Source organism: Platichthys flesus, chromosome 16 (genome assembly GCF_949316205.1).
Source record: "Platichthys flesus chromosome 16, fPlaFle2.1, whole genome shotgun sequence".
NCBI lineage: Eukaryota > Metazoa > Chordata > Actinopteri > Pleuronectiformes > Pleuronectidae > Platichthys > Platichthys flesus.
The window spans coordinates 20,167,480-20,183,887 of NC_084960.1; the positions used below are offsets into that span (position 1 = coordinate 20,167,480).

General features: G+C 42.7%; 6 non-coding genes across 6 annotated transcripts; all 6 read right to left on the bottom strand.

Moving 5' to 3' along the window:
• Positions 1-633: 633 nt before the first annotated feature.
• On the bottom strand, positions 634-715 carry trnas-gcu (transfer RNA serine (anticodon GCU)). The gene has a single exon. It is a non-coding gene; the product is annotated as a tRNA-Ser (tRNA).
• A 2,931-nt stretch (positions 716-3,646) lies between these two features.
• Positions 3,647-3,728, bottom strand: trnas-gcu (transfer RNA serine (anticodon GCU)). The gene has a single exon. It is a non-coding gene; the product is annotated as a tRNA-Ser (tRNA).
• Positions 3,729-5,154: 1,426 nt separating this feature from the next.
• trnas-gcu (transfer RNA serine (anticodon GCU)) lies at positions 5,155-5,236 on the bottom strand. Its single transcript has one exon. It is a non-coding gene; the product is annotated as a tRNA-Ser (tRNA).
• Positions 5,237-6,653: 1,417 nt separating this feature from the next.
• Positions 6,654-6,735, bottom strand: trnas-gcu (transfer RNA serine (anticodon GCU)). The gene has a single exon. It is a non-coding gene; the product is annotated as a tRNA-Ser (tRNA).
• Positions 6,736-11,180: 4,445 nt separating this feature from the next.
• trnas-gcu (transfer RNA serine (anticodon GCU)) lies at positions 11,181-11,262 on the bottom strand. The gene has a single exon. It is a non-coding gene; the product is annotated as a tRNA-Ser (tRNA).
• Positions 11,263-12,678: 1,416 nt separating this feature from the next.
• Positions 12,679-12,760, bottom strand: trnas-gcu (transfer RNA serine (anticodon GCU)). The gene has a single exon. It is a non-coding gene; the product is annotated as a tRNA-Ser (tRNA).
• Positions 12,761-16,408: the final 3,648 nt, after the last annotated feature.

A 16,408-nucleotide genomic window follows, 5' to 3' on the forward strand; every position in this document is an offset into this window, starting at 1 on the left:
AACCTCTTCAGCGTGTATGTTGTTCTGTCCTGGACTGGATCACATTGCCTAGACAAATGAATGAAGTCTCTCATCACAGGCCCTCAGGGGAGACTGGACAAGTAAGTCATTTACAGAGAGCTCTGCGGATGGGGAATTAGCTCAAATGGTAGAGCGCTCGCTTAGCATGCGAGAAGTAGTGGGATCGATGCCCACATTCTCCAGGAAATTTGTAATATCTTGATTTTAGTCTGATTGGGAAAGTTCTGTAATTCAGTTTGATATAGTCCCCTTCTAAAACAAGATGGGTTTCCTTGTTTTTATGCCATGGACTGATGTTATACAGAAAAATGCAGTTCCATCCTTGCAGCATGGTTCAGAGAGTTATAGAGCCAGCGCCAAGTAGGAAGGACATTTTTCTTGAGAGCACATGGTGGCGTATCACCATACTTAGACACTAACTAAATGCTCATATTTTCCCCAATAATATGTTTCTAATCTGTCATTTCAAGTTGGTGAGAGATTCAGAGCACCTGGTTAGCGTTTTTGTCAGTACACGTGACAATATACAGCATTTGAGATAATAATCTCAAGCAGCAGAGTAAGCTGATTCAGTCAATTAGAGTAGAACTTTGTGTCTTGTAAACTTCACTGCGACAAGGATGGGATTCGAACCCACGCGTGCAGAGCACAATGGATTAGCAGTCCATCGCCTTGACCACTCGGCCACCTCGTCCTATTCAGAGGTAAATTTATCTCCTAAAATTGAAACTTTTCCTGCTCTTAAGAGACATGTTACAATGGTGACAAGTGGCTGTGGACACAAGAAGAAGAAGAAAACTATTGCTGAAAAAACTGGATTTTAACCCATGCGTGCAGACCACAGTTGGTTATCATTTCTTTACTGGAGAACAATTTAGGGGACTACAGGACTCTAACTTATGTTTTCTGGTATTGTACCTGCGTACATAGGCAACTGGCCTTGCTTGTGTTTTTTTGAAGATGTTACACTGGTCGTCCAAGAGGCTTCTTTAGTTCTAAAAGACTTGTGGGAGGTTTCAGGTATGAAGTCTCTCTAGGATCTTCACCTATACTCAGAGTTGGTGTTTAAACTTGCAGGTTGTTTAACCCCCCACCAAATGGTATTGTGTGGAGCTCCTTGGGTCAAGGTGTGTATAGCATTTCGCTATGGTGTGAGTCATCAGGGTTACACGCAATGTCAAGATATGCAAAGGGCCAGAGAGTGGAAATACCTGTAGCCTCCCACTAAAAAGTTAAAACTGAAAGAGGATCTGGAAAGAGAAGTGACAGGTTTTCAAGAAACAACAGCAAGCCTATTCACACGTGGCTGCAGCCGATAAGTTTCATCTTAAGGTCGAAGACAATGGATGTCACTCACAAAGGGGAATGGTTCAATAGTGGAGAATGTGGGCATCGATCCCACTACCTCTCACATGCAACGCGAGTGCTCTTCCATTTGAGCTAATCCCCCTGTGTAAGAATAGTTTCTGTGGCAAATCATGGCAACCTCTTCAGCGTGTATGTTGTTCTGTCCTGGACTGGATCACATTGCCTAGACAAATGAATGAAGTCTCTCATCACAGGCCCTCAGGGGAGACTGGACAAATAAGTCATTTACAGAGAGCTCTGCAGATGGGGAATTAGCTCAAATGGTAGAGTGCTCGCTCAGCATGCGAGAAGTAGTGGGATCGATGCCCACATTCTCCAGGAAATTTGATATATTTTGATTTTAGGCTGGTTGGGAAAGTTCTGTAATTCAGTTTGATATAGTCCCCTTCTAAAACAAGATGGGTTTCCTTGTTTTTATGCCATGGACTGATATTATGCAGAAAAATGCAGTTCCATCCTTCCTGCTTGTTTCAGAGAGTTATAGAGCCACCGCCAAGTAGGAAGGACATTTTTCTTGAGAGCACATGGTGGCGTATCACCATACTTAGACACTAACTAAATGCTCATATTTTCCCCAATAATATGTTTCTAATCTGTCATTTCAAGTTGGTGAGAGATTCAGAGCAGCTGGTTAGGGTTTTTGTCAGTACACGTGACGAGAATACAGCATTTGAGATAATAATCTCAAGCAGCAGAGTAAGCTGATTCAGTCAATTAGAGTAGAACTTTGTGTCTTGTAAACTTCAATGCGACAAGGATGGGATTCGATCCCACGGGTGCAGAGCACAATGGATTAGCAGTCCATCGCCTTGACCACTCGGCCACCTCGTCCTATTCAGAGGTAAATTTATCTCCTAAAATTCAAACTTTTCCTGCTCTTAAGAGACATGTTACAATGGTGACAAGTGGCTGTGGACACAAGAAGAAGAAGAAAACTATTGCTGAAAAAACTGGATTTTAACCCATGCGTGCAGACCACAGTTGGTTATCATTTCTTTACTGGAGAACAATTTAGGGGACTACAGGACTCTAATTTATGTTTTCTGGTATTGTACCTGCGTACATAGGCAACTGGCCTTGCTTGTGTTTTTTTGAAGATGTTACACTGGTCGTCCAAGAGGCTTCTTTAGTTCTAAAAGACTTGTGGGAGGTTTCAGGTATGAAATCTCTCTAGGATCTTCACCTATACTCAGAGTTGGTGTTTAAACTTGCAGGTCGTTTAACCCCCCACCAAATGGTATTGTTTGGAGCTCCTTGGGTCAAGGTGTGTATAGCATTTCGCTATGGTGTGAGTCATTAGGGTTACACGCAATGTCAAGATATGCAAAGGGCCAGAGAGTGGAAATACCTGTAGCCTCCCACTAATAAGTTAAAACTGAAAGAGGATCTGGAAAGAGAAGTGACAGGTTTTCAAGAAACCACAGCAAGCCTATGCACACGTGTTTGCAGCCGATAAGTTTCATCTTAAGGTCAAAGACAATGGATGTCACTCACAAAGGGGAATGAAGGGTTCAATAGTGTAGAATGTGGGCATCGATCCCACTACCTCTCACATGCAAAGCGAGTGCTCTACCATTTGAGATAATCCCCCTGTGTAAGAATAGCTTCTGTGGCAAATCATGGCAACCTCTTCAGCGTGTATGTTGTTCTGTCCTGGACTGGATCACATTGCCTAGACAAATGAATGAAGTCTCTCATCACAGGCCCTCAGGGGAGACTGGACAAGTAAGTCATTTACAGAGAGCTCTGCGGATGGGGAATTAGCTCAAATGGTAGAGCGCTCGCTTAGCATGCGAGAAGTAGTGGGATCGATGCCCACATTCTCCAGGAAATTTGTAATATCTTGATTTTAGTCTGATTGGGAAAGTTCTGTAATTCAGTTTGATATAGTCCCCTTCTAAAACAAGATGGGTTTCCTTGTTTTTATGCCATGGACTGATGTTATACAGAAAAATGCAGTTCCATCCTTGCAGCATGGTTCAGAGAGTTATAGAGCCAGCGCCAAGTAGGAAGGACATTTTTCTTGAGAGCACATGGTGGCGTATCACCATACTTAGACACTAACTAAATGCTCATATTTTCCCCAATAATATGTTTCTAATCTGTCATTTCAAGTTGGTGAGAGATTCAGAGCACCTGGTTAGCGTTTTTGTCAGTACACGTGACAATATACAGCATTTGAGATAATAATCTCAAGCAGCAGAGTAAGCTGATTCAGTCAATTAGAGTAGAACTTTGTGTCTTGTAAACTTCACTGCGACAAGGATGGGATTCGAACCCACGCGTGCAGAGCACAATGGATTAGCAGTCCATCGCCTTGACCACTCGGCCACCTCGTCCTATTCAGAGGTAAATTTATCTCCTAAAATTGAAACTTTTCCTGCTCTTAAGAGACATGTTACAATGGTGACAAGTGGCTGTGGACACAAGAAGAAGAAGAAAACTATTGCTGAAAAAAATGGATTTTAACCCATGCGTGCAGACCACAGTTGGTTATCATTTCTTTACTGGAGAACAATTTAGGGGACTACAGGACTCTAACTTATGTTTTCTGGTATTGTACCTGCGTACATAGGCAACTGGCCTTGCTTGTGTTTTTTTGAAGATGTTACACTGGTCGTCCAAGAGGCTTCTTTAGTTCTAAAAGACTTGTGGGAGGTTTCAGGTATGAAGTCTCTCTAGGATCTTCACCTATACTCAGAGTTGGTGTTTAAACTTGCAGGTTGTTTAACCCCCCACCAAATGGTATTGTGTGGAGCTCCTTGGGTCAAGGTGTGTATAGCATTTCGCTATGGTGTGAGTCATTAGGGTTACACGCAATGTCAAGATATGCAAAGGGCCAGAGAGTGGAAATACCTGTAGCCTCCCACTAATAAGTTAAAACTGAAAGAGGATCTGGAAAGAGAAGTGACAGGTTTTCAAGAAACCACAGCAAGCCTATGCACACGTGTTTGCAGCCGATAAGTTTCATCTTAAGGTCAAAGACAATGGATGTCACTCACAAAGGGGAATGAAGGGTTCAATAGTGTAGAATGTGGGCATCGATCCCACTACCTCTCACATGCAAAGCGAGTGCTCTACCATTTGAGATAATCCCCCTGTGTAAGAATAGCTTCTGTGGCAAATCATGGCAACCTCTTCAGCGTGTATGTTGTTCTGTCCTGGACTGGATCACATTGCCTAGACAAATGAATGAAGTCTCTCATCACAGGCCCTCAGGGGAGACTGGACAAATAAGTAATTTACAGAGAGCTCTGCAGATGGGGAATTAGCTCAAATGGTAGAGCGCTCGCTCAGCATGCGAGAAGTAGTGGGATCGATGCCCACATTCTCCAGGAAATTTGTAATATCTTGATTTTAGGCTGGTTGGGAAAGTTCTGTAATTCAGTTTGATATAGTCCCCTTCTAAAACAAGATGGGTTTCCTTGTTTTTATGCCATGGACTGATATTATACAGAAAAATGCAGTTCCATCATTCCAGCATGGTTCAGAGAGTTATAGAGCCACCACCAAGTAGGAAGGACATTTTTCTTGAAAGCACATGGTGGCGTATCACCATACTTAGACACTAACTAAATGCTCATATTTTCCCCAATAATATGTTTCTAATCTGTCATTTCAAGTTGGTGAGAGATTCAGAGCACCTGGTTAGCGTTTTTGTCAGTACACGTGACAATATACAGAATTTGAGATAATAATCTCAAGCAGCAGAGTAAGCTGATTCAGTCAATTAGAGTAGAACTTTGTGTCTTGTAAACTTCACTGCGACGAGGATGGGATTCGAACCCACACGTGCAGAGCACAATGGATTAGCAGTCCATCGCCTTGACCACTCGGCCACCTCGTCCTATTCAGACGTATCTCCTAAAATTCAAACTTTTCCTGCTCTTAAGAGACATGTTACAATGGTGACAAGTGGCTGTGGACACAAGAAGAAGAAGAAAACTATTGCTGAAAAAACTGGATTTTAACCCATGCGTGCAGACCACAGTTGGTTATCATTTCTTTACTGGAGAACAATTTAGGGGACTACAGGACTCTAACTTATGTTTTCTGGTATTGTACCTGCATACATAGGCAACTGGCCTTGCTTGTGTTTTTTTGAAGATGTTACACTGGTCGTCCAAGAGGCTTCTTTAGTTCTAAAAGACTTGTGGGAGGTTTCAGGTATGACATCTCTCTAGGATCTTCACCTATACTCAGAGTTGGTGTTTAAACTTGCAGGTCGTTTAACCCCCCACCAAATGGTATTGTGTGGAGCTCCTTGGGTCAAGGTGTGTATAGCATTTCGCTATGGTGTGAGTCATCAGGGTTACACGCAATGTCAAGATATGCAAAGGGCCAGAGAGTGGAAATACCTGTAGCCTCCCACTAAAAAGTTAAAACTGAAAGAGGATCTGGAAAGAGAAGTGACAGGTTTTCAAGAAACAACAGCAAGCCTATTCACACGTGGCTGCAGCCGATAAGTTTCATCTTAAGGTCGAAGACAATGGATGTCACTCACAAAGGGGAATGGTTCAATAGTGGAGAATGTGGGCATCGATCCCACTACCTCTCACATGCAACGCGAGTGCTCTTCCATTTGAGCTAATCCCCCTGTGTAAGAATAGTTTCTGTGGCAAATCATGGCAACCTCTTCAGCGTGTATGTTGTTCTGTCCTGGACTGGATCACATTGCCTAGACAAATGAATGAAGTCTCTCATCACAGGCCCTCAGGGGAGACTGGACAAATAAGTCATTTACAGAGAGCTCTGCAGATGGGGAATTAGCTCAAATGGTAGAGTGCTCGCTCAGCATGCGAGAAGTAGTGGGATCGATGCCCACATTCTCCAGGAAATTTGATATATTTTGATTTTAGGCTGGTTGGGAAAGTTCTGTAATTCAGTTTGATATAGTCCCCTTCTAAAACAAGATGGGTTTCCTTGTTTTTATGCCATGGACTGATATTATGCAGAAAAATGCAGTTCCATCCTTCCTGCTTGTTTCAGAGAGTTATAGAGCCACCGCCAAGTAGGAAGGACATTTTTCTTGAGAGCACATGGTGGCGTATCACCATACTTAGACACTAACTAAATGCTCATATTTTCCCCAATAATATGTTTCTAATCTGTCATTTCAAGTTGGTGAGAGATTCAGAGCAGCTGGTTAGGGTTTTTGTCAGTACACGTGACGAGAATACAGCATTTGAGATAATAATCTCAAGCAGCAGAGTAAGCTGATTCAGTCAATTAGAGTAGAACTTTGTGTCTTGTAAACTTCAATGCGACAAGGATGGGATTCGAACCCACGCGTGCAGAGCACAATGGATTAGCAGTCCATCGCCTTGACCACTCGGCCACCTCGTCCTATTCAGAGGTAAATTTATCTCCTAAAATACAAACTTTTCCTGCTCTTAAAAGACATGTTACAATGGTGACAAGTGGCTGTGGACACAAGAAGAAGAAGAAAACTATTGCTGAAAAACGAGGATTTTAACCCATGCGTGCAGACCACAGTTGGTTATCATTTCTTTACTGGAGAACAATTTGGGGGACTACAGGACTCTAACTTATGTTTTCTGGTATTGTACCTGCATACATAGGCAACTGGCCTTGCTTGTGTTTTTTTGAAGATGTTACACTGGTCGTCCAAGAGGCTTCTTTAGTTCTAAAAGACTTGTGGGAGGTTTCAGGTATGAAATCTCTCTAGGATCTTCACCTATACTCAGAGTTGGTGTTTAAACTTGCAGGTCGTTTAACCCCCCACCAAATGGTATTGTGTGGAGCTCCTTGGGTCAAGGTGTGTATAGCATTTCGCTATGGTGTGAGTCATTAGGGTTACACGCAATGTCAAGATATGCAAAGGGCCAGAGAGTGGAAATACCTGTAGCCTCCCACTAATAAGTTAAAACTGAAAGAGGATCTGGAAAGAGAAGTGACAGGTTTTCAAGAAACCACAGCAAGCCTATGGACACGTGTTTGCAGCCGATAAGTTTCATCTTAAGGTCGAAGACAATGGATGTGACTCACAAAGGAGAATTAATGGTTCAATAGTGGAGAATGTGGGCATCGATCCCACTACCTCTCACATGCAAAGCGAGCGCTCTACCATTTGAGCTAATCCCCCTGTGTAAGAATAGCTTCTGTGGCAAATCATGGCAACCTCTTCAGCATGTATGTTGTTCTGTCCTAGACTGGATCACATTGCATAGGCAAATGAATGAAGTCTCTCATCACAGGCCCTCAGGGGAGACTGGACAAGTAAGTCATTTACAGAGAGCTATGCAGATGGGGAATTAGCTCAAATGGTAGAGCGCTCGCTTAGCATGCGAGAAGTAGTGGGATCGATGCCCACATTCTCCAGGAAATTTGTAATATCTTAATTTTAGTCTGGTTGGGAAAGTTCTGTAATTCAGTTTAATATAGTCCCCTTCTAAAACAAGATCGGTTTCCTTGTTTTTATGCCATGGACTGATATTATACAGAAAAATGCAGTTCCATCCTTCCAGCATGGTTCAGAGAGTTATAGAGCCACCGCCAAGCAGGAAGGACATTTTTCTTGAGAGCACATGGTGGCGTATCACCATACTTAGACACTAACTAAATGCTCATATTTTCCCCAATAATATGTTTCTAATCTGTCATTTCAAGTTGGTGAGAGATTCAGAGCAACTGGTTAACATTTTTGTCAGAAAACGTGACGAGAATACAGCATTTGAGATAATAATCTCAAGCAGCAGAGTAAGCTGATTCAGTCAATTAGAGTAGAACTTTGTGTCTTGTAAACTTCACTGCGACGAGGATGGGATTCGAACCCACGCGTGCAGAGCACAATGGATTAGCAGTCCATCGCCTTGAACACTCGGCCACCTTGTCCTATTCAGAGGTAAATTTATCTCCTAAAATACAAACTTTTCCTGCTCTTAAAAGACATGTTACAATGGTGACAAGTGGCTGTGGACACAAGAAGACGAAGAAAACTATTGCTGAAAAACGAGGATTTTAACCCATGCGTGCAGACCACAGTTGGTTATCATTTCTTTACTGGAGAACAATTTGGGGGACTACAGGACTCTAACTTATGTTTTCTGGTATTGTACCTGCATACATAGGCAACTGGCCTTGCTTGTGTTTTTTTGAAGATGTTACACTGGTCGTCCAAGAGGCTTCTTTAGTTCTAAAAGACTTGTGGGAGGTTTCAGGTATGAAATCTCTCTAGGATCTTCACCTATACTCAGAGTTGGTGTTTAAACTTGCAGGTTGTTTAACCCCCCACCAAATGGTATTGTGTGGAGCTCCTTGGGTCAAGGTGTGTATAGCATTTCGCTATGGTGTGAGTCATTAGGGTTACACGCAATGTCAAGATATGCAAAGGGCCAGAGAGTGGAAATACCTGTAGCCTCCCACTAATAAGTTAAAACTGAAAGAGGATCTGGAAAGAGAAGTGACAGGTTTTCAAGAAACCACAGCAAGCCTATGCACACGTGTTTGCAGCCGATAAGTTTCATCTTAAGGTCAAAGACAATGGATGTCACTCACAAAGGGGAATGAAGGGTTCAATAGTGTAGAATGTGGGCATCGATCCCACTACCTCTCACATGCAAAGCGAGTGCTCTACCATTTGAGATAATCCCCCTGTGTAAGAATAGCTTCTGTGGCAAATCATGGCAACCTCTTCAGCGTGTATGTTGTTCTGTCCTGGACTGGATCACATTGCCTAGACAAATGAGTGAAGTCTCTGATCACAGGCCCTCAGGGGAGACTGGACAAATAAGTCATTTACAGAGAGAGCTGCGGGTGGGGAATTAGCTCAAATGGTAGAGCGCTCGCTTAGCATGCGAGAAGTAGTGGGATCGATGCCCACGTTCTCCAGGAAATTTGTAATATCTTCATTTTAATCTGGTTGGGAAAGTTCTGTAATTCAGTTTGATATAGTCCCCTTCTAAAACAAGATGGGTTTCCTTGTTTTTATGCCATGGACTGATATTATACAGAAAAATGCAGTTCCATCCTTCCAGCATGGTTCAGAGAGTTATAGAGCCACCGCCAAGTAGGAAGGACATTTTTCTTGAGAGCACATGGTGGCGTATCACCATACTTAGACACTAACTAAATGCTCATATTTTCCCCAATAATATGTTTCTAATTAGTCATTTCAGGTTGGTGAGAGATTCAGAGCACCTGGTTAGCGTTTTTGTCAGTACACGTGACGAGAATACAGCATTTGAGATAATAATCTCAAGCAGCAGAGTAAGCTGATTCAGTCAATTAGAGTAGAACTTTGTGTCTTGTAAACTTCACTGCGACAAGGATGGGATTCGAACCCACGCGTGCAGAGCACAATGGATTAGCAGTCCATCGCCTTGACCACTCGGCAACCTCATCCTATTCAGAGGTAAATTTATCTCCTAAAATTCAAACTTTTCCTGCTCTTAAGAGACATGTTACAATGGTGACAAGTGGCTGTGGACACAAGAAGAAGAAGAAAACTATTGCTGAAAAAACTGGATTTCAACCCAAGCGTGCAGACCACAGTTGGTTATCATTTCTTTACTGGAGAACAATTTAGGGGACTACAGGACTCTAACTTATGTTTTCTGGTATTGTACCTGCGTACATAGGCAACTGGCCTTGCTTGTGTTTTTTTGAAGATGTTACACTGGTCGTCCAAGAGGCTTCTTTAGTTCTAAAAGACTTGTGGGAGGTTTCAGGTATGAAATCTCTCTAGGATCTTCACCTATACTCAGAGCTGGTGTTTAAACTTGCAGGTTGTTTAACCCCCCACCAAATGGTATTGTGTGGAGCTCCTTGGGTCAAGGTGTGTATAGCATTTCGCTATGGTGTGAGTCATTAGGGTTACACGCAATGTCAAGATATGCAAAGGGCCAGAGAGTGGAAATACCTGTAGCCTCCCACTAATAAGTTAAAACTGAAAGAGGATCTGGAAAGAGAAGTGACAGGTTTTCAAGAAACCACAGCAAGCCTATGCACACGTGTTTGCAGCCGATAAGTTTCATCTTAAGGTCAAAGACAATGGATGTCACTCACAAAGGGGAATGAAGGGTTCAATAGTGTAGAATGTGGGCATCGATCCCACTACCTCTCACATGCAAAGCGAGTGCTCTTCCATTTGAGATAATCCCCCTGTGTAAGAATAGCTTCTGTGGCAAATCATGGCAACCTCTTCAGCGTGTATGTTGTTCTGTCCTGGACTGGATCACATTGCCTAGACAAATTAATGAAGTCTCTCATCACAGGCCCTCAGGGGAGACTGGACAAGTAAGTCATTTACAGAGAGCTCTGCGGATGGGGAATTAGCTCAAATGGTAGAGCGCTCGCTTAGCATGCGAGAAGTAGTGGGATCGATGCCCACATTCTCCAGGAAATTTGTAATATCTTGATTTTAGTCTGATTGGGAAAGTTCTGTAATTCAGTTTGATATAGTCCCCTTCTAAAACAAGATGGGTTTCCTTGTTTTTATGCCATGGACTGATATTATACAGAAAAATGCAGTTCCATCCTTCCAGCATGGTTCAGAGAGTTATAGAGCCACCGCCAAGTAGGAAGGACATTTTTCTTGAGAGCACATGGTGGCGTATCACCATACTTAGACACTAACTAAATGCTCATATTTTCCCCAATAATATTTTTCTAATCTGTCATTTCAAGTTGGTGAGAGATTCAGAGCACCTGGTTAGCGTTTTTGTCAGTACACGTGACGAGAATACAGAATTTGAGACAATAATCTCATGCAGCAGAGTAAGCTGATTCAGTCAATCAGAGTAGAACTTCGTGTCTTGTAAACTTCACTGCGACGAGGATGGGATTCGAACCCACGCGTGCAGAGCACAATGGATTAGCAGTCCATCGCCTTGACCACTCGGCCACCTCGTCCTATTCAGACGTATCTCCTAAAATTCAAACTTTTCCTGCTCTTAAGAGACATGTTACAATGGTGACAAGTGGCTGTGGACACAAGAAGAAGAAGAAAACTATTGCTGAAAAAACTGGATTTTAACCCATGCGTGCAGACCACAGTTGGTTATCATTTCTTTACTGGAGAACAATTTAGGGGACTACAGGACTCTAACTTATGTTTTCTGGTATTGTACCTGCATACATAGGCAACTGGCCTTGCTTGTGTTTTTTTGAAGATGTTACACTGGTCGTCCAAGAGGCTTCTTTAGTTCTAAAAGACTTGTGGGAGGTTTCAGGTATGACATCTCTCTAGGATCTTCACCTATACTCAGAGTTGGTGTTTAAACTTGCAGGTCGTTTAACCCCCCACCAAATGGTATTGTGTGGAGCTCCTTGGGTCAAGGTGTGTATAGCATTTCGCTATGGTGTGAGTCATCAGGGTTACACGCAATGTCAAGATATGCAAAGGGCCAGAGAGTGGAAATACCTGTAGCCTCCCACTAAAAAGTTAAAACTGAAAGAGGATCTGGAAAGAGAAGTGACAGGTTTTCAAGAAACAACAGCAAGCCAATTCACACGTGGCTGCAGCCGATAAGTTTCATCTTAAGGTCGAAGACAATGGATGTCACTCACAAAGGGGAATGGTTCAATAGTGGAGAATGTGGGCATCGATCCCACTACCTCTCACATGCAAAGCGAGCGCTCTACCATTTGAGCTAATCCCCCTGTGTAAGAATAGTTTCTGTGGCAAATCATGGCAACCTCTTCAGCGTGTATGTTGTTCTGTCCTACACTGGATCACATTGCCTAGACAAATGAATGAAGTCTCTCATCGCAGGCCCTCAGGGGAGACTGGACAAGTAAGTAATTTACAGAGAGCTCTGCGGATTGGGAATTAGCTCAAATGGTAGAGCGCTCGCTTAGCATGCGAGAAGTAGTGAGATCGATGCCCACATTCTCCAGGAATTTTGTAATATCTTGATTTTAGTCTGGTTGGGAAAGTTCTGTAATTCAGTTTGATATAGTCCCCTTCTAAAACAAGATGGGTTTCCTTGTTTTTATGCCATGGACTGATATTATACAGAAAAATGCAGTTCCATCCTTCCAGCATGGTTCAGAGAGTTATAGAGCCACCGCCAAGTAGGAAGGACATTTTTCTTGAGAGCACATGGTGGCGTATCACCATACTTAGACACTAACTAAATGCTGATATTTTCCCCAATAATATGTTTCTAATCTGTCATTTCAAGTTGGTGAGAGATTCAGAGCACCTGGTTAGCGTTTTTGTCAGTACACGTGACAATATACAGCATTTGAGATAATAATCTCAAGCAGCAGAGTAAGCTGATTCAGTCAATTAGAGTAGAACTTTGTGTCTTGTAAACTTCACTGCGACAAGGATGGGATTCGAACCCACGCGTGCAGAGCACAATGGATTAGCAGCCCATCGCCTTGACCACTCGGCCACCTCGTCCTATTCAGAGGTAAATTTATCTCCTAAAATTGAAACTTTTCCTGCTCTTAAGAGACATGTTACAATGGTGACAAGTGGCTGTGGACACAAGAAGAAGAAGAAAACTATTGCTGAAAAAAATGGATTTTAACCCATGCGTGCAGACCACAGTTGGTTATCATTTCTTTACTGGAGAACAATTTAGGGGACTACAGGACTCTAACTTATGTTTTCTGGTATTGTACCTGCGTACATAGGCAACTGGCCTTGCTTGTGTTTTTTTGAAGATGTTACACTGGTCGTCCAAGAGGCTTCTTTAGTTCTAAAAGACTTGTGGGAGGTTTCAGGTATGAAATCTCTCTAGGATCTTCACCTATACTCAGAGTTGGTGTTTAAACTTGCAGGTCGTTTAACCCCCCACCAAATGGTATTGTGTGGAGCTCCTTGGGTCAAGGTGTGTATAGCATTTCGCTATGGTGTGAGTCATTAGGGTTACACGCAATGTCAAGATATGCAAAGGGCCAGAGAGTGGAAATACCTGTAGCCTCCCACTAATAAGTTAAAACTGAAAGAGGATCTGGAAAGAGAAGTGACAGGTTTTCAAGAAACCACAGCAAGCTTATGCACACGTGTTTGCAGCCGATAAGTTTCATCTTAAGGTCAAAGACAATGGATGTCACTCACAAAGGGGAATTAATGGTTCAATAGTGGAGAATGTGGGCATCGATCCCACTACCTCTCACATGCAAAGCGAGCGCTCTACCATTTGAGCTAATCCCCCTGTGTAAGAATAGTTTCTGTGGCAAATCATGGCAACCTCTTCAGCGTGTATGTTGTTCTGTCCTACACTGGATCACATTGCCTAGACAAATGAATGAAGTCTCTCATCACAGGCCCTCAGGGGAGACTGGACAAGTAAGTAATTTACAGAGAGCTCTGTGGATTGGGAATTAGCTCAAATGGTAGAGCATGGTAGAGCATGCGAGAAGTAGTGAGATCGATGCCCACATTCTCCAGGAATTTTGTAATATCTTGATTTTAGTCTGGTTGGGAAAGTTCTGTAATTCAGTTTGATATAGTCCCCTTCTAAAACAAGATGGGTTTCCTTGTTTTTATGCCATGGACTGATATTATACAGAAAAATGCAGTTCCATCCTTCCAGCATGGTTCAGAGAGTTATAGAGCCACCGCCAAGTAGGAAGGACATTTTTCTTGAGAGCACATGGTGGCGTATCACCATACTTAGACACTAACTAAATGCTCATATTTTCCCCAATAATATGTTTCTAATCTGTCATTTCAAGTTGGTGAGAGATTCAGAGCACCTGGTTAGCGTTTTTGTCAGTACACGTGACAATATACAGCATTTGCGATAATAATCTCAAGCAGCAGAGTAAGCTGATTCAGTCAATTAGAGTAGAACTTTGTGTCTTGTAAACTTCACTGCGACAAGGATGGGCTTCGAACCCACGCGTGCAGAGCACAATGGATTAGCAGTCCATCGCCTTGACCCCTCGGCCACCTCGTCCTATTCAGAGGTAAATTTATCTCCTAAAATTGAAACTTTTCCTGCTCTTAAGAGACATGTTACAATGGTGACAAGTGGCTGTGGACACAAGAAGAAGAAGACAACTATTGCTGAAAAAACTGGATTATAACCCATGCGTGCAGACCACAGTTAGTTATCATTTCTTTACTGGAGAACAATTTAGGGGACTACAGGACTCTAACTTATGTTTTCTGGTATTGTACCTGCATACATAGGCAACTGGCCTTGCTTGTGTTTTTTTTGAAGATGTTACACTGGACGTCCAAGAGGCTTCTTTAGTTCTAAAAGACTTGTGGGAGGTTTCAGGTATGAAATCTCTCTAGGATCTTCACCTATACTCAGAGTTGGTGTTTAAACTTGCAGGTCGTTTAACCCCCCACCAAATGGTATTGTGTGGAGCTCCTTGGGTCAAGGAGTGTATAGCATTTCACTATGGTGTGAGTCATTAGGGTTACACGCAATGTCAAGATATGCAAAGGGCCAGAGAGTGGAAATACCTGTAGCCTCCAACTAAAAAGTTAAAACTGAAAGAGGATCTGGAAAGAGAAGTGACAGGTTTTCAAGAAACAACAGCAAGCCTATGCACACGTGTTTGCAGCCGATAAGTTTCATCTTAAGGTCGAAGACAATGGATGTCACTCACAAAGGGGTTTATTGCGGGTTCAACATTGTAGAATGTGGGCATCGATCCCACTACCTCTCACATGCAAAGCGAGCGCTCTACCATTTGAGCTAATCCCCCTGTGTAAGATTATCTTCTGTGGCAAATCAATGCAACCTCTTCAGCGTGTATGTTGTTCTGTCCTGGACTGGATCACATTGCCTAAACAAATGAATGAAGTCTCTCATCACAGGCCCTCAGGGGAGACTGGACAAGTAAGTCATTTACAGAGAGCTCTGCGGATGGGGAATTAGCTCAAATGGTAGAGCGCTCGCTTAGCATGCGAGAAGTAGTGGGATCGATGCCCACGTTCTCCAGGAAATTTGTAATATCTTCATTTTAATCTGGTTGGGAAAGTTCTGTAATTCAGTTTGATATAGTCCCCTTCTAAAACAAGATGGGTTTCCTTGTTTTTATGCCATGGACTGATATTATACAGAAAAATGCAGTTCCATCCTTCCAGCATGGTTCAGAGAGTTATAGAGCCACCGCCAAGTAGGAAGGACATTTTTCTTGAGAGCACATGGTGGCGTATCACCATACTTAGACACTAACTAAATGCTCATATTTTCCCCAATAATATGTTTCTAATTAGTCATTTCAGGTTGGTGAGAGATTCAGAGCACCTGGTTAGCGTTTTTGTCAGTACACGTGACGAGAATACAGCATTTGAGATAATAATCTCAAGCAGCAGAGTAAGCTGATTCAGTCAATTAGAGTAGAACTTTGTGTCTTGTAAACTTCACTGCGACAAGGATGGGATTCGAACCCACGCGTGCAGAGCACAATGGATTAGCAGTCCATCGCCTTGACCACTCGGCAACCTCATCCTATTCAGAGGTAAATTTATCTCCTAAAATTCAAACTTTTCCTGCTCTTAAGAGACATGTTACAATGGTGACAAGTGGCTGTGGACACAAGAAGAAGAAGAAAACTATTGCTGAAAAAACTGGATTTCAACCCAAGCGTGCAGACCACAGTTGGTTATCATTTCTTTACTGGAGAACAATTTAGGGGACTACAGGACTGTAACTTATGTTTTCTGGTATTGTACCTGCGTACATAGGCAACTGGCCTTGCTTGTGTTTTTTTGAAGATGTTACACTGGTCGTCCAAGAGGCTTCTTTAGTTCTAAAAGACTTGTGGGAGGTTTCAGGTATGAAATCTCTCTAGGATCTTCACCTATACTCAGAGTTGGTGTTTAAACTTGCAGGTCGTTTAACCCCCCACCAAATGGTATTGTGTGGAGCTCCTTTGGTCAAGGTGTGTATAGCATTTCGCTATGGTGTGAGTCATTAGGGTTACACGCAATGTAAAGATATGCAAAGGGCCAGAGAGTGGAAATACCTGTAGCCTCCCACTAATAAGTTAAAACTGAAAGAGGATCTGGAAAGAGAAGTGACAGGTTTTCAAGAAACCACAGCAAACCTATGCACACGTGTTTGCAGCCGATAAGTTT